Source organism: Nannobrachium achirus (genome assembly GCF_963921795.1).
Source record: "Nannobrachium achirus genome assembly, chromosome: 5".
NCBI lineage: Eukaryota > Metazoa > Chordata > Actinopteri > Myctophiformes > Myctophidae > Nannobrachium > Nannobrachium achirus.
In genome coordinates this window covers 23,994,305-24,016,488 of record NC_137814.1, presented here as the reverse complement: position 1 = coordinate 24,016,488, position 22,184 = coordinate 23,994,305, and the positions used below count along the sequence as shown (strand labels likewise).

The 22,184-nt window shown below is 41.9% G+C and overlaps 2 protein-coding genes across 6 annotated transcripts in view; one reads left to right on the top strand and one right to left on the bottom strand.

Annotated features, from left to right (window-relative positions):
• The window catches only part of LOC308285974 (histone H1-like), a gene marked incomplete at both ends in the record, with an annotated part of 402,459 nt that overhangs the window by 61,606 nt on the left and 318,669 nt on the right, over positions 1–22,184 (top strand). The gene's annotated exons all lie outside the window — the stretch shown is intronic.
• LOC308285972 (histone H1-like) overlaps positions 1–22,184 on the bottom strand; it is a gene marked incomplete at both ends in the record, with an annotated part of 69,839 nt that overhangs the window by 28,913 nt on the left and 18,742 nt on the right. The gene's annotated exons all lie outside the window — the stretch shown is intronic.

Sequence of the window (22,184 nt, the reverse complement as noted above, 5' to 3'; positions counted from 1 at the left end):
AAAAACTGCTGGGTCAAAAACAACTCAACTTCGGTTATTTTTCATCCAACTCACGGGTCAAATAGGGACCGATGCCTAGTTTGGTTATTTTAACGCAAGAAATTTGGTTATGAATGTTGACCCATAATTTGGGTCAAATAAATAACCAAATTATCTAGGTCTACTGATGATCAAGACCTAATAGGCCTTCATTATAAGGGCTTAAAGGGATATTTCACTTTCAAAAAAACTTTTGGTAATTTTATCATCTAATCAGGCTTTTATGAACACCCTGAACAGTTTTTAATTAGCTTGATTGAATATTTAGATATTTGAAGTAAATGTTACCAGGCCCTCCAGGCCCAGGGCCGCGCTCCCCACACACACCCATTGTAACTTCAAACTTCATTTTAACCATGATAGATTCATTAAAAACACCCATTATTTTTTCTGGTGACTCATACTACCCTCCTAATATGTGAGCAGGCCGTGTTTTTTCGATAACTTTTTTCATTTATTTTTAGTAATTATTTTTTTGTATTTCATTTTTTCCATTTTCCCAAATAATAATTAAAAATAAATGAAAAACGTTATCTGTGTTATTTATTTGAGTTATTATGAAGTACATTAAGTACATATAACTATTATTTAATTTATGTTTCATTGTATTACAATTAGATTTACAATATTAACAATACATCACCTATGGTCTGTCACCCTGACAATAAAATGGATTTAAAATAGTCATATACAGATAAAGACAGATATAAACAATATCCACAGCCAACCAGCTCAGTTGCCTTGTGATTAGAGTGTGTGTCTGCCCTGAGATAGTGGGAGGTCGTGGTTCGAATCCCTAGCCGAGTCAAATCAAAGAATATAAAAAAATTGGCAACAATGTGTGATCCTAATCTGCTGTTGATCGGAAAATACATTTCTGTGTCAAATTTGCCAAAAACAAATTTAAACGATTGTTTCACAGTGAAATACAATTTTACCAATCGTTTTTGTAGGAACTTTAGACTGTCTTTACATGTATTGACACAATGCAAAGACATAAGTTAAAATGCACTGTTACTCAAATTCTTGATGGCAATGCTGTGTGATTCACTGGGCGACATTGAAGGGGAAGCTCTAATCCTCTCAACGAACACATTTTTTTCAGCTGTACTGTAAGAAGAAGAAGATCCAGAAAAAAAAATGATTTGGAACCACTACACAACTGCAATTACAGTACTTATTCATTCAAGAAACAAGCAATAAGCATGTATCGCTGCAGACAATGTGCACGTCAAGGACAAATACACAAATCATTTGCATTGCTTGTGTAGATGCCAATCATAGTGCTGTTTACAGTTCATACATGGACTAGCGCCCCCCACCTTCACTTAGTGCGGCCCTCAGGTCAAATTGGATTGATAGCTGTTCACTTCAGTCTGTATTAATAACGTATTGACTAGTATTATTTAGCCTTTTTTATGTCCAATGTATTTGTATTTAAGTTCATAAAGTTTACCTAAAGTATTATTAAATGCATTTGAAATTAAATAACATTTTAACTTTTCAGGATTCCAATGAAATAATACCACAAAATTAACTCAGGATTCTAATAAGAAAATAACCAAAATAGCAAATCTACAAGATCAAAATGTGTCGCACTGTGACGTGTTTTGAGTTTGCAGAACGGCTATTTTTGGTACTTTTGCATGACATAAAATGACAAAGTGGGGCACTAATTATGAAAAGAAGTTAAAATAAGGAGATACAGCAAGAGCTTTCTGCCCGACAGTATATGCAACGTGGCCCTCTGGAGTGAGTGTGGACATATACATGGCCCTCTGCACCCCTGCTTTAGTTTTTAGCTATGGTGCGGTCCATCCAGGCGCGCAGGTTGGTGACGGCTGCGTACACACCAGGCCTGTTGGTAGGGCAGCCTCGACGACCCCAGGAGGTCAAACCATACAGGGTCCAGGCTCCATTCTTCATACACACCAGGGGACCACCAGAGTCACCCTGTAACAAGCAGGTGTGTTTTTAATCATTTCTCAGTGAGCCATAGTTAGACATTACTATAGTTACTATCAAAACCTCCACCGGCTGTCAGTCAATCAGTCAGTCAGTCTGTCAGTCTATCAGTCTGTCCGTCACGTCACACTTTTGCCCTACTCATATCTCCGCCACCGTTGCCCCTATCCATGCCAAACTTTGCACCAAACCACAACCTCCACCCCTCATTTCTCACATGGCCCTCTTCTAGCGCCACCATGAGGCCGATTCTTGCAAAACACATTTTTGGACACTGCTCCTACATATTTTGCCCTAAAGGGTTTCCCTCCTGATTGACTACGATTGCCTTCTAAGGTTTGTGTATGTGACCTGGTGGTGGTCGCTTATCTCCCGATTAGGGAGTCTTACTGGTAAGTATTTGAAATAAGTGGTCTACCAACCACCAGGATTGGCAAAGCTTCACAAAATAAGTATTTAATGGGATTGGTCAATTGGGATTGGTCAAGCTTCATGTGACATCACAATATATAATATAACTATGGGGCTGTTAACTCAGTCAGGGCCGGTCGACTTTTAGATCGACTATCTCATTATGGAGTTCCCTGCCAAGCGACTTAAATCGACTTTTATATAAAAGCATTGTTTAAGCTTTTAATTTGGGTTAATAGACGGAGCGGAACGGTTAGCTTACCTTCGGCTAGTATACAGACGTAAACCGTGAAAAAAAAGGATACGATTATGACGTCACCTTTAAGCCATAGCTTCCTGTTTACGTAGGCCTCTGCTAGCTAGGCTCAATGCAAACCATCCGACCCTCACGCAGCTTCACTAGGTCGGATTTTGATTCGGAAACTTTCTGTGTGGCATCTGTATACGTTCCGGTGCCCATACTGATGGTGGTTTTAGACGATCAAGCACAAATTGAACAGTATTGAGCTCAGATGGCGGCCCGCGGGTCTCCCATTCATGTCAATGGGGATCGACGTCATCGTCCCATCCTTGAATGTTGTGAACCTTGGTTTTAACATGGGTTAACATGGGGGCTTCCACAGTCTATGGTCTATGGCTCGCTCTAGTGGTCATTTTGTGGTATGGTATTTCAACGGCTTGGTAAATTGATGTGATTATGAGGATTAAATATAGCTATTTCCTGGCGTTATAAGCCACATTCATATTTAAATTTGGCTGGCAATTAAGTATGACATCATTTTGTAGGCAGAGGAGAATTTCTGCCCCCAGTTTCCGTGAATCTTTTTACTATTTTTACTATTTACACATTTTTATTCTCTTTGTTGTTGAAAGGAAAGTGTTAGAATTATACTTTAGTCATTATTTTTGTCTCGGATCTGTTGAAATAGCGAGGGACAGAAAATGCACTGGGGGCAGAGTTCTCCTCTGCCTTCAAAATGATGTCACGGCTTAAAAGCCCCATAGATAAGCATTTGGAAATTGCAAGTGTGGTTGCCGTGAAACAGGTCACACTTGCAAATGAATTCCGTCTTACCATTTGAATTTTCCCCTTTCAAGTCAAAGGGGAAAATGAATTAACTAATACATGAAATGCCATATATGGAGATCTCTGTGTCAGTCCCTCGTATGCTTTTTTATGGAGATCCCTGATGTCATCAATATTAAGCTCATATCTTGGAATGCCCATATATGGACATACTTTGTCAGTCTCATGTGGTCTATGTTGTGTGATTTTTCATTGAAGTCAGTGTCACTCACCTGGCAGGTGCTGGTTCCAGCAGCTCCAGCGCAGAACATCTGATAGGTGATGGCTCCCCTGTACCAGTAGCTCTTGCACTGGCTGTGGCTGATGATGGGCAGACAGGCCTGTTGCAGCTTGGAAGGACTCTGGACAGCTGGAAGAATGCACATAAGCCAACATTAAGGGGGAAGGGGCAAATTCATACATTCATACAAATTCATACATTCATACAGGTTGACGGGGAACCTCCTAGGTTAGACTGGCTCACTGCATATAGACCCATTGGTCCCAGCTTTCACCATTAGTTAATCCTTAAGCCTCAATTACTTAAAGAATAAATAAATAAAACATGATAACATTTAAGGTCGTTGCACACTGCTGCGTTTTTTTTGGACGAATATAGGAGCGAATTTCGGAGCACGTAAATAAAGAAACCAACCTCACGTTACAGTATGACAATCACATTTTCCCACTGCCGCCCGTTTCGTATTTATTTTCGGAACACTGGGTCCCTTGCTCTCTCTCTCTCTCTCTCTCTCTCTCTCTCTCACCCCTTGCCCTGAAAAACACATTTCGCAATGAAAAAACGCCTAATAATAGGCTCTTTTTTTACCCCTTTTTTTCTCCCCAAATGTGGTCGTTATGCCAACGAATTCCTGCCCACCCACATTTTTGTGTTGCTAAACTGACTCACCTGCCAGCTAGGAGCCCACACCGGGAGGACATAGAGCCTTCGTCCTACTCCTCCCTGAGCAACACTCCCTGCTGACCGCCCTCTTTCCGTATAGGAATAGGGTGCAGTGACTATTCAACCTCCCCAGTGTCCCCACCTGGCTTCCCTCCCCATGACACCACAAAGCCGCCGGATGCAAAACGGTGGATTTGCACCCACAACCTCTGTAGTGGTGGACAGGATTTCGACTGCGCCACCTGAGTGCCCAGTTAAGGCTCTAACAGAGTCAAGGGTGAAGAGCTATTCACTTCACCTCGTTGTAGTTTCCTAGCTATCACCTAGGCTTTGTTATGTATTTTTAGGTGATAGCTAGAAAACTACACCGCGGTGAAGTGAATAGCTCTTCACCCTGGACTCTGATAGATGCTTTACTTGTTTGCATTGAAGGCCAGTCAGTGTGACTGGTGGATGCAAAGAGTGTTTTGTGTCGTTCAAACTCACGATTGGAGCGGATCGAGCCCCAGCCAGTGACCACACACTTGGTGCGAGCAGGGATGTGGTCACCAGTGTCGACCACACACACCGGGGACACGTGCTTGTCCATCTGGGCGGGGCTTTGCAGCTTGATCAGTGCGATGTCGTAGTCCCAGTGGTTGTGTTCATTGTAGTTGGGGTGAGTGAAGACCTATCAGGGAAACCATGGGTTACTAAAGTAAAAACATAAATATACGCCGATGTTTTGATTGTTCTATTGTAAATATATTTTGCATTGTCTATCCTTATATTTATTTATTATTTATTTATTTGTTTATTTAGACGGGACAATGCATATTAATGAACACTACATGAATGCAATGTAAATAAGCCGGAATTAGCAAGAATGCTAAATTTCATCCGTAGTCCCCACATGAAGACAAAACAATACATACCAACAAACAGTAACCCTACATTAGGAGAGGGCGCCTAAGAACATACATACAAATACTATTTTTCCTGAACCAAGAAAAAAAAAAAAAAAAACAACACATATTACTAACAGTACCCTACATTAAAAAAGGATAGTTAAAAATATACGTACATGGCATGAGCTGTACTCTTAGAACTATACATGGTCACAGGTTTGATTGTCAACTAACCATTTTTTTAGATTGAACTTGAAGGATGGAAATGACAAACAGTCTCTTATTGTTAGAGGTAGGTCATTCCAGATTGAACATCCCTGCACTGAAAGGGTGTTTTTTCCAAAAGCGGTTACCCGGTACGGTACTTCGCAATCCCCTCTAGTGATTGCTCTAGTATTGAGTCCTCTATCAGGCTTCCTTTTTATGAATTCCTTTAGGGGAGGTGGGCATAGACCATTTAGTGTCTTATATATGATACTGACCTGTTTAAAAACCTTAAAATTAGCGAAACTCAAAAAACGGTACCTCTGAAGAATATTACAATGGTGATATTAGTGGGGTTTCCTATCGAATACCTTAAGCGCACTCTTATATAGCTGTTCAATGGGTTTGAGAGTCGTTATACCTGCGCAAGACCAGTTCGTGAAACAGTACTCAATGTGTGATAGGATCATGCATTGGAGATACGATTTAGCAGCACTAACTGCCAAAAAAGGTGTGATTTGTTTAAAGTTCTGAAGGTTGAACTTGATTGTGTTTGTAACCTTTTTTACATGTTTTTTAAAGGTTAGGGTTGAGTCTAACATGACCCCGAGGTACTTGAACTCTGACACAAGTTCAAGTTCCTCTCCACCCAGAAACACATTTGATGATTCCATCACAACTGGTCTTTTGGAAAAAGCCATGCAGACCGTCTTTTTTGCATTCAGGAGCAGGCATGAGTCTGTAAGCCAGTCCTGAACGCTGGTCAGAACAGAAGTTAAAACCGTCGACACCTCTGCATAGCTCTTTCCATGAGTCAGTATAACAGCATCATCTGCGTACATCTGAATATGTACATCTTTACATACATCAGGTAGATCGTTTATAAACAGAGAAAACAGAATTGGTCCTACTATTGATCCCTGGGGGACACCAACCGAGCAAGTGTGATAAGGAGACTTGATGCCATTTATACTAACACACTGTTCTCTATTTGATAGGTATGATGTAAACCATTTGATGGCCTCTGGGGACAAGTTGAAATGTGTTAGTTTGGACAAGAGGACCTGATGGCTGACAGAGTCAAATGCTTTCTTGAAATCCAAAAATACTGCCATTGCGCATGGGGCTTTGTTCAAAGCACACTTTAACTTTTCAATGAATAAGCAATTTGCTGACTCAGTGGAGTGGAAGGCTCGAAACCCAAACTGCATAGGATGCAGAGGGGTGTAGCCTTTGTCTAGATGTTTAACAATAGACTTTACAATCCACTTTTCAGCCACTTTTGATATAACAGGTAAGATGCTTATGGGTCTATAGTTTGATATGTCCGTTTTTGAGCCAGATTTGAATATAGGTGTTATAACAGCAGCTTTCCACTGAGTTGGGACAGTGCATTTTCTTATGGACAGATTTACCAGATGTGTGATTGGTGCCACCAGAGAGTCAATATTTGTTTTAAGAAAGTTTGTGTCAAGCCCATGTGCATTAGGGTGGGTCATACTTTTTTTATTTTGGAAATCCAAACGTGTTGGGTGTCCATTTAATGTGTTTTTTGATGGAGAATTCAAATATGACATTATTTTTGTGAAAGGACAACTCTAACCTACATTAATTTGCATTTTTAAATTGTTAATTGTACCCGTTCTATCTCATTTATAAGATAGTAAAATCCAAATGAAATCTTAACATGTGGGGTGTCTAAATTATCTGTTTCTTTATGGGGAATTCAAATATGGAATTCTTTTTTGGATAGAATAACTCTAACCTACATAATTTTGTACTTTAAAAAGAGAGAAATGTGCGATTTTTACCGCTTTTTAGGATATTATTATAAGACACAAGGGAAATGTTTTATAATGACAAAGCCAAATCAAATGTACATATTTATTAACCATTTAAGTGCATAACAGTGAATACACTTATGGATATCAAATATCACTTCCAGAATGTTGCTAAGTTGAACAAGTCCTGCTTTGGTCAGCCTTGGACATCAGCCTCCTGCTGGTATCCTGATCCCTGCTACCTCCATCCCTCTTTTCCTGGGAGAAGTAAAGTATTGGAGGAAGCTTCAGTCACCATTTTGACAACCTTCTCAATACTTTGGATGTGGCATGGCCAGTGGGGTACCTCCATGGGGGTGTTGATAACGTTCTTCAACTCTGAGGTGTTTATTGTACAGCTGTGAGGTGGCTCTGCACATCTTCTGACTAGCTAATCATTTCAGCAATGCTGGAAGCATCATCATTGATCTCAGGTGCCTTTCTGCTTCTTACTGAGGAGTAGTTGCTGTTGCCAGGCTCACTGGCATCTCTACAGTATTGCCAGTGAGCTTGAAGGCAACTATCTGTTCCAATACCCCAGAAAAAGGGACTAAAGAGGAGCCACATGCAGAGCAAATTGCCAAGCTTTTTGCATGGCTGAGAGAGAGGGGTTTTGATTAGACCTTAAGGGCCATTGGAGGGGACTCAACAAATCTTAACACTGGTGTCAAAGCTGGAGTAATGCAGAAGCTGGAGCTGCACCTATAGACAGAAAGCTGGTCTGGTTGGTGAGTGTATTCCAACAATGTATTCCACAATAGATTGCCGTTTTTTTTCTTTCCTCTCAATCCATGCTTTGACACCCAGAGCCTGAGAAGTCTGTTTGCTGTGGTGAGCCAGCGGCTGTGGTTTGCTGGCCCAATCTCCAGCAGAGCCAGCCTTGCAGGAACCACTCCATCCCTGACTGCAGAAACAATATGATAGCCATAGTGTTGATCAGTCGAGAGATCTTCAATAACTTTGGCAGGCAGCTCTGTAGCTTTCTTATTGGTCCAGACAATGTGTTGTCTGACAGATTAGGACCATCGAGTTCAACAATGACCACCTGGCGGAGGAGAAGTTCACCAGTGTGTAGGCTCTTCACCAACCAGACCAGCTTTCTGCCTATAGGTACAGCTTCTGCATTACTCCAGCTTTGACACCAGTGTTAAGATTTGTTGAGTCCCCTCCAATGGCCCTTAAGGTCTAATCAAAACCCCTCTCTCTCAGCCATGCAAAAAGCTTGGCAATTTGCTCTGCATGTGGCTCCTCTTTAGTCCCTTTTTCTGGGGTATTGGAACAGATAGTTGCTGCCAGGCTCACTGGCAATACTGTAGTGATGCCAGTGAGCCTGGCAGCAACTACTCCTCAGTAAGAAGCAGAAAGACACCTGAGATGCTTCCAGCATTGCTGAAATGATTAGCTAGTCAGAAGATGTGCAGAGCCACCTCACAGCTGTACAATAAACACCTCAGAGTTGAAGAACGTTATCAACACCCCCATGGAGGTACCCCATTGGCCATGCCACATCCAAAGTATTGAGAAGGTTGTCAAAATGGTGACTGAAGCTTCCTCCAATACTTTACTTCTCCCAGGAAAAGAGGGATGGAGGTATCAGGGATCAGGATACCAGCATGAGGCTGATGTCCAAGGCTGAGTCAAAGCTGGACTTGTTCAACTTAGCAACATTCTGGAAGTGATATTTGATATCCATAAGTGTATTCACTGTTATGCACTTAAATGGTTAATTATGTACATTTGATTTGGCTTTGTCATTATAAAACATTTCCCTTGTGTCTTATAATAATATCCTAAAAAGCGGTAAGAATCACACATTTCTCCCTTTTTAAAGTTCAAAATTATGTAGGTTAGAGTTATTCTATCCAAAAAAGAATTCCATATTTGAATTCCCCATAAAGAAACACATAATTTAGACACCCCACATGTTAAGATTTCATTTGGATTTTACTATCTTATAAATGAGATAGAACGGGTACAATTAACAATTTAAAAATGCAAATTAATGTAGGTTAGAGTTGTCCTATCACAAAAATAATGTCATATTTGAATTCTCCATCAAAAAACACATTAAATGGACACCCAACACGCTTGGATTTCCAAAATAAAAAAAGTATGACCCGCCCTAATGTGCATGCCCCTGACCTTTCTATTGTAAATAACATACCATTTATCTGCATTTGTTTTCTTTTTTTACAATAGTTTTTTCTGATGATATCTTCTGCATAGTACTGTGTTCTAGCTGTCTGTCATTCAACGTTATATGAGTTTAAAAAAAAGGGGGGGGGAGAAAAAGGGGGGGGGGGGGGGGGGGGGGGAGAAAAAAAGGATCTCAACTGAAACCAAAGGCTTTCTTGGGCGTATCCTCTTAGTTGACCTTGTACCAGGGAACTGTGCAGTTGTACCTTGAATACATTCTTCATCAATCAATTTTCAGATGACTAAAATATGACTTAAACCAAATCACATTTTATTGAAAATACTATGACAAACACTAAATACATGTGCAGTCAACAAATGCAATAAAACCGTTATAGAACGTTGCAGTGAAAGGTTGCCCAGTTGCAGGTGGTTGAAAGTGGTTGCTGTAGTGTTTTCAAATTGCATGGTGAATCATTGCCACAATCTGAGCGTTGGTTCGTTTAGCTTGAATGCCTTGGCTTCAATCAAACGTTCCAATCTGGAGCCAGCGTACAAAAAGAAATACCCCCCAAAATAAATGTTGACAATATTATGATTAGGTATACAAAAAAAGGTGTTATTCATCACGTCAAACAGACCACCAACCTTTCCAATCATCATGCTCTGGATGTTGGATGTTTGCTTGAGGTTGTGCTGGCCCAGGATCACACGGTGAGATTTTCTGAAAAGATTGTGACATTTACTTAAGATACTTTTATGAGCCTCCAGTGTATGTTGACATTGTACAAATAAATGCATTGTTGATTTCGAGCACACGCGCGCCCACACACACACACACACACACACACACATGCACGCACGCACGCACGCACGCACGCACGCACGCACGCACGCACGCACGCACGCACGCACGCGCACACACACACACACACACACACACACACACACACACACACACACACACACACACACACACATTGTCTATTGTCTATTGTCTACTTTACCTGATCTCGCAGTGGGCAGCAGTCACAACCCAGTCCTTGTTGATCAGTGAACCACCACAGAAATGAAAGCCCCAGTAGGTCTGAAATCACATTAAGGTTTCATTAGCTACTGTAGTGTTTTGATTGATTTAATAATCTATTAGAAGTTTGTATAGAAAAAGGTACAGATGCATGCCATTACAGTTAACTGGTAGAAGGTCAACTAAAAGGATAAGCTCAAGTAAGCACTAGACTTAATTAAAGAGATCCTTTGTATAACTCATATGTCTCGGGACGGAGCTCGTTAAATTGTATTGATTGACTTATTGAGCCGGGATTTTATCAGGCCCAATATTGAGCGTTTTATAATATTTTGTGGAAAGAGGTGAGACGAACTCTGAACAGAACTGGTATATGTTTTGTTAAATATCATTAAAACAATCATTCATTATTAGTGCGCAATAAGTGTTAAATGGCTTTATACCGGTATTATGAATAGTACTGGAATAATTTAAACATTTAAACATGTCATCATGGGCCGTCGATAACAAGCTTGATAAGCAAAATATTATTGATACAAGGTACTCACTAGATTTGTTATCGGGTTATAGTGGACCCTTGTTTTGAGCTCCATCCCTATAGGCCTATACTGTATGTCTAAGCCATTCAGCTACTATGAAATTGTCATGAGTGTCATGCTGACAGGTAATGTGCCCGGGACGGACACTGACCAGTGGGTGAGAGTGTCATGATGCTGACTGCTTGTTTATTTTGCTGGCTGGCTTATGTTACTTTGATTTGGTGTTCTTTATGTGTTCTTTGCTTTATTATTTTGAATTGCAGTGCTTTGGAAGCCAGTTTATAGTGAGCAGGTCAGCATGGAGGACTCCACCCCAAATGGGACAGGTGCAGGGCATGAACTAATAATCTGTTGCAGGCTGCTATTGGAGCTGGGCTGGGAGGCCCTCTCTATTTAAGGGCCACTGTTGGAGAGCGAGGCAGTTTTGCTCTAGCCACGACGGTGCGCACACGGACCCCCAGCAAGGAGAGAGGAGGAAGGACCTGGCCTCAGGCAGGAACCAACTGAACCCCACTGGACCCCACTGGAAAGGGAAGTACAAACCCATGCAAGTCACTTTACTGCTGAACTGTAGTGGAAAATCCCTGTCACAAGTCACTTTACTACTGTACTGTAGTGGATAAGCCCAGGCACAAGTCACTTTGCTGCTGAACTGTAATGGATCATCTCTGGCACCAGTCACTTTGCTGCTGTACTGTAGTGGGAAATCCGGGCACAAGTCACTTTGCTGCGCTGGCATGTAATGGAACCTAATTGACTCTGTATCTATCTTCTAACAGTGCGTACTGGATTTGGACGGCACTGAAGACATCCCCTTTCCCCCATTGTACATTTGACCCCTGAACAGTGCATTCCCCTGAACATTCAGTTACCGAACTTTTCCCTCCTATGCCCAAGCCCCCTATTGGACTGCTCTGCTTTTATTAGTTTTAGGTGGAATAAAAGAACATTGATTTTTGTACTTCTGCCTACTGTGTGGTTTGTGTGGTGCCTCCCCATTTATGGTCACTTTCTCGAACCAAAGCCTTTGGCTTGTTATTGTTCACACTACTGTGTAACAAAATGGCAAACCTTACTTTCCCCTCCTTAACCTTCATCCACCTATTCACACGCACGCTCGTGCATGCACGCACACCATGCACACACACTTGTGCAGCAGCACACACATAGAAAACAATCTAGTTTCCCATTATACATTATGTAATTGAAATGAAAATATGCAGTAAAAGCAACACATGAAACATGTGGATAATGGAAAGAGTGCACACAATGGGATAAGAAGATAATCAGACCGCTTTGCTTGGCCCATTCGAAATTTTGATTTAAAATATCATTGATTCACTTGTATACCAAAATGTGTTTAGATTTTTTTTCAAATGATGTTGTATATATTTACCTGCATGGAGACTTGCCAGGGCCAGGAGTGAGGTACAGCCTCCTCACCGTTGATGATACCGAGTCCATCACGGGGACATCCAGGGACGTTTGGTTTGATGGCAGGAACACCACAGGCTGAAGAACACACACGCACACGCACGCACACGCACACGCACACACACGCACACGCACACACACGCACGTGTGCACACACACGCGCGCGTATGCGTGTATTTCAGATATTTCAATTATGTTACGATTATTTAAACAATTTACAATTTAGGCATTCATCAGATGCTCTTGATCCAGAGCAATTTACAATAAGCAAGGTCAACACAAGGTAATACATCACATGCATAGAAATAGTCATCTAGGAACCTATCAATAAACAATGAACAATACATCGTATGAATAATAACCTATGAATCATCAACTCGTATAAAGTATCAAATACATTGGTACACATGTTGGTTACTCTTCCCACCTCTGCCTGCGGTTCCATTGTGGACCGTAGTCACGTCTTCAGGGAGATGTATGTAGACTGCTGATGCTGGGTGTGTGCCTGTTGGAAACATTATGGAGCAATACAATTTCAAATGACTTCACCACAATGTTGGACATTAATGATGATTTAATGTTGTCATGTTTCTTCTAAATATCCTTTATTACTTAATTATTTAATACTCAGAGTGGAGAGGCGATAACCTACTGTAACTGCACCAGATCTGGGCTTATCTTTTGTATGTTTTTCTGTAAAGTTCCTGTGATTATTAGTTGTAGTTGCAACACAAGATTTGTGTTGTCAAAATGTTTCAAAAAATATTCAAATATTATCATGTTTTAATCATTTGTATTTATTTTTAAATTGCAGATCTACTGAAGTTTCGGTTTTTCAAATAGCCTTGGCCAAGTAACTTCTTTTGGATTGTTTTCATAGACCTGGTTGCTTCTTTCCTCTCGCAAAATCTGCCAAACCATACATTTGCAGCACCTCAAGCACAGACTAATGTTGAATAATTTTTAGATTCTGCTCGTGAATTGAATCCCCCTTTTTGCCTTTCCCCCTATACAAACACACATCTTCCTCTCGGAAATGTACTGTATAGCCACACACAGTCAAAGCATCCAGAAAAAGTAACAAATGTATCTTGAAGCATGGTGTCTATCTTATTGAGTATTTCACGTAAACAAATCATTAAAACAGAGACATACCTGAGCTCCAGAGCAGAAGGCACACCAGGGTTATTTGCTTCATATCTGTAGCTGTCATGGACACGCTGATATGATGTATAGCTGTCAGGTCACATACACACTGACATGATGCTCAGTTCCACTTAGTCTGTAGTCTGAACTGGACCTTCACTGAACTGAAGACTGAACACGTACTGTACTGTCTGATGTCTCTGCATGTCATTACGTATTCATCGGGGTGTGGTTTATTTTCTTAATGGTATTCTGAAAATTAGCTCTCACACACACACACACACACACACACACACACACACACACACACACACACACACACACACACACACACACACACACCCCGCATTAGACAGATCATGCGTTTAACAGCTAAAACCCCTAAAATCACAAGAGGCTGACTCTCCAGGGTTTACTGTACACAGCCTGGACGAACACCAGAGACCGCTATTAGGATTAACTATATCCTCACTAATATTGTTCCGGGACGAGAGTTGTTCCGATACCAATACCAAAAATCGGAAAAGCTGCAGATACTGCCTAAAATACTGGTATCAGTGAATATGAATGCTCCAGTTGATGTTGCACTACTGTGTTATAATCTTACTGTAGCCTCCTATTATCTCATCAACTTGTAGCTGCACTTTAACAATTATTCATGGAATGTGCATTTATTCCTAGATCAGCACTTGTTCTCAAAACTTTTCATTTCAAGGACCCTCATAACTCTCTTATACAAATGGACCCAATGGACCGATACTAGCTCCATTTGGTTCTATCGAGTCGATATGGAACCCCCTCAAGGAACCCTGAGGGTCCCTGGACCCTACTTTGAGAACCACTGTACTAGATTATTTTTAAATTACATACTCCCATCAGATCGGTACTCGGTCCAACATACATGTTAGTGTATGGGTATCTGAAAAAAATAAATACATCATGCGAGACATGGATCCATACATACCGTGCATAAAAAGAGCTTCACATTATGGATTCCACACGTTTCAAACAGGTGACTGGCACAAACTAGGAACCTTAGAATCCTCCAGGTGTCATTGTAGTCCACTTTAACCCTTCAAATGCTGCCTTTCTAAGTATGTGCACCACAAGTAAGCTGCATGCATGGGGGTGCAAACTGCAAAAATCTCTACATACAGTAGTGCACACTTGACAGGACTTCATTATGTTGCTCATGCATTTATGTGTATGTATTGATTATACATTATTTATATAATGTCCACCTGGCACTTTATATTTTCAATGCCTGATGTGCTTTGTTCACTTTTAGTGAACCACTTCAATCCCATATATTGTTGCTACATAAAAGGTTTGTGAGCTTGTAGATCTGCTATTTTCTGCAACACAGAATTTTCCACAGAATAATACAGATGCTGGGTCTTAAGTGGTTCAATTGTGATGTGTTACAAGAGATGTAAAGAGGAAGTACCATCATGTTACTGATATTAGTCACAAAGAGGCTCTGTGCTTCTCATCTTTAGCGTGTTAACACCCTTAACCTACCGTATATATAATTATAAGACTGTGGTAAGACACAGTGAGAGGCAGAGCTGCTGTGTGGGCAAGAGTGTGCGTGTGTGGCTGCGTGTCTGTTCTGCTTGGTTCTGCTGCAGAGATGATGTGGCCTCTATTGATAGTTATATCAATAGTTATACGTAAGCAACTTACAGTGCAGGTTTTAAACAAACAGACTGTATTATTATACTAGTAAGACGCCTCAGGGCGACAAACGACCTCGCCCTAAAGGGCGAGGTCACGCCATGTCTTGGCCATCTGGCCAGTGATGTATATCGGACCAGTTAACCATACTAGCCCTTACCCGTTCAAAGATATGAGCTCCGAAATGATATGCAGTGTGTGGGTTATGGGATGTGCACTGTGCACACAGTATATGAGGGATGGAAAGTAACTTTAACTGGTGTTAAAGTTACTTTCCCCCCCCCTCCCCCCACACCCCCCACACCCCCCCCCGCCCGCCCACCCGCCTGCACACACACACACACAGAGCTGGTTAAACATGTTGCCTCATGCTAGATGCAGAATTGATTAGCCTCAAGCTAGATGCAGAATAGATAGTAGATACACCATAAAAATGCTAATATACAGCATACGATTTGTGAAAGTGACAAACGGGCTTCACAGTTATGTTAGGTGTGTTCATCTGCTAATGGTGATGCGATTTCAGATCAATTGCTCCAGCCACTGAGGAGAAACGCTGTTTCAGACAGACAGACAGACAGACAGACAGACAGACAGACAGACAGACAGACAGACAGACACTCAGACAGACATTCGCAAAATTATAGTATAGATGGGGTCATAAGGGGTCTCCCCTGGTAACCATATGGAAATCCATGTACTGTATGGAGATATGCTGTGAGACCCCAAACATGCTTACTCAGTTATTTGTATGTGAAAATTCTATGACGTCTTTCATATCTGACATCAAACATACAATCCCTTTTATGCCCATGGAGATCCCTGTCTGAACCAGCCACACATGCAGATATGGGCTGTCTTCCTCCATATACGGGCATTCCCATATGAAGTCCTGTTAGATATGGTCTTAATAATGATGACATCAGGGTACTCCATATATGGGCAGAAAAGGGATTCTGTTAGAGTGGTTCTCTGACATCACAGTGATGTCAAAGCGTGATGTCAGAGCGGCAAAACCATAGATAGACCATAAAAAACTGTACACGTCCACACAGACAAAACTGTACACGTCCACACAGACAGGCTGACAGACAGACAGACAGACAGACAGACAGACAGAGTCAGCATGTGCCGTTTCACATACTAAACTGCGACCTTCAGTCGCAATTAACATTAACACAGGCACCGTTTATTTAGTATGGCTGCGCAGGATTTATCAAACCTACAGTATACAGTATAAACTATCCAACTCAAACAATTGTTGCACAGCTATTAGACAACAAACTACCAATTCCAACTCTGTTTCCCTCTTAAGCATATTTTAAAGTGACTAATCTTTTACTTTTACTCAAGTGCAATTTAAATACCTGACTTGTATTTGTAACAGAGTAGTTAAACTGTGGTATTGATTGGTTTACTTGAGCACAAAATGTGAGTACTTCTTCCACCACTGTAAGGCCAGAGGTGGTTCTCTTTCATGACATCATGTCATGTGAGCTATGATACGTACAACCATTTAAAACTTTTACATTTCTATTATTTTATTCTCTGACCATTATCCACACTATCGAGGGGTTTCACTATAATGCTGCTGCCAGCTCTATTGTATATGTGACAATAAAATATAAATAGTTTAGAGTAAACAGTTAAGACTATATTTCCATGTACATGCATTTCTTCATCTGTCTCTGCCTCTTTCTCATCAAGCTCTCTGTCAACAGGTTCAATTGTGTGGTTCCTGTAAACCACAGATTATTAAATAACTGCTCTTATACTGTAAGTCTTTCTCATCAAAGCCAGATGAAAAGATACCATATTTTAAAAAAGGTAATAAAAAAGGCAAAATAAATAAATACAAATAATAATAATGGTGATAATTACTTCTAAATGGTTAAGGGTGCATTGCATAGTAAGTTTCTCTTTACAATGTGTATTACATTCATTACATTCACCCATTGATTGATTGATTGATTGAAAACTTTATTAGAAGTTTGCATAGGAAAAGGTATCGTTTCATGACAGTACAGTTCACTGCATGGTACAAAGTCAACTAAAAGGATCGACCCCTCAAAAAAGCTTTTGGGGTTGTTTAAATTTGGGTCCTCTTTTTAGCTCATAACATTGAATGACAGACAAATAAAACACAGTACTATGCTGTGTGTGTGTGTGTGTGTGTGCGTGCGTGCGTGCGTGCGTGCGTGCGTTGCGTGCGTGCGTGCGTGCGTGAGAGAGAGAGAGTGTATGTTCCCGTGTAAAGACTAGTTATTTATATCCGGTAGTTTAAACCCGGGGTCTTCAACGTTTTTTGGGCCAAGGACCCCTTAGAGAGAGAGAGTGAGAGAGAGAGAGAGAGAGAGAGAGAGAGAGAGAGAGAGAGATGAAGCAGGGACCCTAAATACATAACTTAAAAACTTTTTGATAGATTTCAGATGGTAATATAATTTTATAATTTTCAGATCGTCAACCTTTTAACCCCTCAATATTTAGTCAACTTGACCGTTGGCTCTGTACTTGGTCTGCTCTTTTTATTTTTTGCTTGACCAAAATTGGGACAGTTGCATACGCTCACGCTCAATAATTTCAAATCTCACTAAAAGATGTTCAGAAGAATGAGCAGCCCTCATCACATTGAGACTCAGATGTGCAGTAAATGTTCAAGTATGTTTATTATTGTGATGTTTTATCTGCTTATTGTAAATCGCTTTGGATTAAAAGTGTCTGCTAAATACCTAAACTGTAAACTGTATGTGCCAGTAACATCAACACTTGCAAGCATTTGTGGTTGGAAAGTTTAATAGCCGTTTGCTGTAAACATGTTGACATGATGTATTTGTGAAATGTGTGCTTTAAGCTGGGTGGTTTTAACACCTCTGTGTAATTAGAATAGATAACAAGAAGGGACCAAAGTGACTGCATGTACCCTGACATTGTGGTTAGTTTAACTTCCACAAGCTGCATGCCACTTCCCTTAGAAAAGCTGAGAAAAACCCACCCCAACGGCTGACTTTTATGTTTTTTTCCCCACCCTTGATGTTTAATTAAAATATTTTTAAACCTAAATTTGTGACCTAAATCATGACTTTGCAAACAGCTCTAACACGATGTTCAGTCCTTATCCTTTATTAAGCATGAATGTGCAATACATGATCTTATTTGGCCTAGTCTTACAGAACTTTAATTCTGAGAGATACCGGTACATCTCTCATTATCCACACCAAGCCAGACGGCCGATAATGTTTTCTCCCCGCCACCTGTCCATCTGTCTGTATGTCTTAGAACAGATTATCCCGAGTACCACTGGACCGATCGGACCGATTGGCGTCCAAGCCACATTTCATTGGCTCAGTTCCATCTGTCAGTGGATAAAAAATTTCCTGACCGATCGCCCCCAGAGGGTGAAGATGGGGCGCCACACGTCATCGAGCCTGAACCTCAGCACCGGCTCCCCACAGGGCTGCGTGCTGAGCCCCCTACTATACTCTCTCTACACACACGACTGCAAACCTACCAGGCCCTACCAACCCGACTGCAAACCTCCCACCCCCAGCGGAAATTACATCATCAAATTCGCTGACGACACCACCGTGGTGGGGCTCATCTCAGAGGGCGACGAGTCTGCATATGGAGCCGAAGTAGAGGAACTGGCAGGGTGGTGTGCAGACAACAATCTAGCCCTGAACACCTCCAAGACCAAGGAGCTGGTCATAGACTACAGGAGGAAAAACACAATCATTCCTCCCCTGGTCATCAGTGGCGACTGCGTGGAGAGAGCTCCCAACTTCTGCTTCCTGGGCGTCCATCTGGATGAGGACCTAACCTGGAGCACCAACATCTCAGCCATCGTCAAGAAGGCACACCAGCGACTGCACTTCCTGAGAGTACTCAGGAACAACCAACTTCCTCAGGAACTGCTGGTGTCCTTCTACCGATGCTCGATCGAGAGCATCCTCACGTACTGCATCAACATGTGGTTTTGGAGCTGCACAGCAGCAGAGAGGACAGCGCTCCAGAGGGTCGTAAACACCGCCCAAAAGATCATCGGACGCCCCCTCCCCTCCCTGGCTGACCTGTACAGCTCCCGCTGTCTCAGGAAAGCCCAGAGCATAGTGGAGGACCCCTTTCACCCAGGACACGGCAACCTTGAAATGATGCCTTCGGGCAGACGCTACAGGGCGCTACCCACGAGGACAAGTAGGTACAAAGACAGCTTCTACCCGAGAGCCATTGTGGCACTAAATGACAACTTGCTCTCTGAGAGGGGTAGGCAAGATCTGCAAGCTCGCAGCGCCTCGCATCGCGGGGCGCTGTGAGCTTGTAGATCAGCTGCCACCTTGGATGTGCACCTGGGTCTGAGTGCAATATACGGAAACCCTACGCTGGACTGTGGACATTGGCTGTGACAAAAACTGTGCAATACAAGAACTGTGACTGTGACTGTAACCGTGTCAGCCGGGCTGACCAAGAGACTGTGAAACTGTGCTAATTGTTGGTTATTATTATGATCACTACGTGATTTTTAACTTATCTTTTATTCTATTATTATTATTTTTGCACTGTGTATGCACCTTGTGGGATTGGGCTCAAATTTCGTTATTCACTGACTTGTTCTGTGTAATAATGACAAATAAAACTCTATTCTATTCTATTCTATTCTATTCTATTCTATTCTTCATTAATTCAATTGGCCTCACGAGTATAGGGGCCACAATGGAAACAAGCCATAGGCTTTCATGGAAGAATCCTTTTAGCCAACCTTGTATTTTACTCTCTGTAGATGCTCTCTTCAAACTGTTAATAAAGTATTTAAGAATTTAGCATCTCAAACGCAGAAACTGACATCTAAAAGCCCTGTTGACAAACACATACAGCAGAAGAGAACACAGTAGAGTGCTGGCTCAGGGCATCAAGGCCGCGCTGGCCCTGATATTTGTCAAGGGGTCTGGCCAAACTGAGGGGTAATGGCTTGATCGACCTAAAAATGCTGTACAGTACACAACCTCTGCGCCATCTGTCTCTCTTCCATGTATAACTCAGGGTTAAATCAAAGGAATGTTACCAGTGCAGGGCGTTGTTTGGGTCATCAGGTGATGGCAATTGCCACCCCCTGTTCACATTTAACCTCAAATTCTATTAGTTTATGCATATTATATATATTGTCCCCAACTGTTTTGGCAGGTTAATCTTTCATCCCGTCCATCTGCATGTAACAAGTGTTGCAATTTGCATTTTATTGTATGCAACCATTAATTCATTAACCACTTTCAATGTGGCATTTCTATTTTGGGAATGTCATTACAGGTGTACATGTTCAAACATTTTCTATTTATTTTTTTGCCACTCCTATTTCTTCCTGAAATTGCGCCTCTGTTCCTCACTGCAGCAACCTAATTAATTGCTGTTTAACCTTTTGGTCTATAACACTTTGAAGCGACAGAGACATGCATGCATATGTGACCATACTGCAGTTTTTCAACAATAAACATGTGTGTCTTTATCTGGAGCAACTTTGTGGACTGTCTTTAAATCTTTTACAAAATGCTGGGAAGTACGTAAACAAAAATAAAATGCACTTTGTCGGATGGCACCCCATTTCTGTTTGGCAATGCTGTGTGATTCCCGGAACATTGAAGACAAAGCTTTAGTCCTCTCTATATGAACACATACATGTATTTACCGTAAATCAACCTCTCACGTGTACTGTAAGAAGCTAAAAAAAAGTAAAAGAAAAAAAAGTAAAGGGAACCACTGGTACACAACTGCAATTTCAAGATTTATTGATTCAAGCGATAAGCAATAAGCATGTATCTCTGCAAAAAAGTCACATATAAGGACACACGCGCGTGCTCACACACACACACACACACACACACACACACACACACACACACACACACACACACACACACACACACACACACACACACACACACACAGGCATCTGCATTAATTGTATTATTGATTCGATAGATGACACTCATTGTAAAAGCTGTTTATAGTTTATTTGACAGCCATTGTCAGGTCCATCCAGGCACGCAGGTTAGAGACAGCCGCGTCCACGCGAGGCCAGTTGGTAGGGCAGCCTCTGGGTCCTACTAATTGCACCACAATACCCAAAAGTACACAAAAGAACACAAAAGTACACAAAACTACCCAAAAGTATACCCCAAAGTACCCAAAAGTACCCAAAAGTATACCCAAAAGTACCCAAAAGTACACAAAACTACCCCAAACTACCCAAAAGTACCCAAAAGTATACACAAAAGTACACAAAACTACCCCAAAGTACACAAAACTACCCCAAACTACCCAAAAGTATACACAAAAGTACACAAAACTACCGCAAACTACACAAAAGTACACAAAAGTAGGCAGGGACCGGCACCCAGGGGGTCCCTGGGGCCGCCCCACTACCGGGGCCCACCAGGGACCCCCAAGGACCCCCACGGACCTCAGCAGCGCTGGAAAAAGCAAATGAAAAATAAGCGAATCTAGCAGATCTACAAGCTACGTGCTGCTCCACTCCACATGCCGTGGCTTGGCCGGGAAGGGGTCCGCGGACCCCCACTCCTCAGGGGGGGTCCCCGGGGGTCCCTCGCTGCCGCCCGCCACCGGGGCCCACCAGGGACCCCCAAGGACCCCCACGGACCTCAGCAGTGCTGGAAAAAGCAAATGAAAAAATAAGCGAATCTAGCAGATCTACAAGCTACGTGCTGCTCCACTCCACATGCCGTGGCTTGGCCGGGGAGGGGTCCGCGGACCCCCACTCCTCAGGAAGGGATCAAATTCAGGTTTGTGTGTCTTAGACAGTACATGTGTTTATTAGATATCTGGCATATGGTTGAAGCATTCCATTTCATTGTGATTGATATGATTGTGCCATGCTTTCAACAGGTCTGAGCTACAAGCTCACAACGCGTCGCATCGCAATG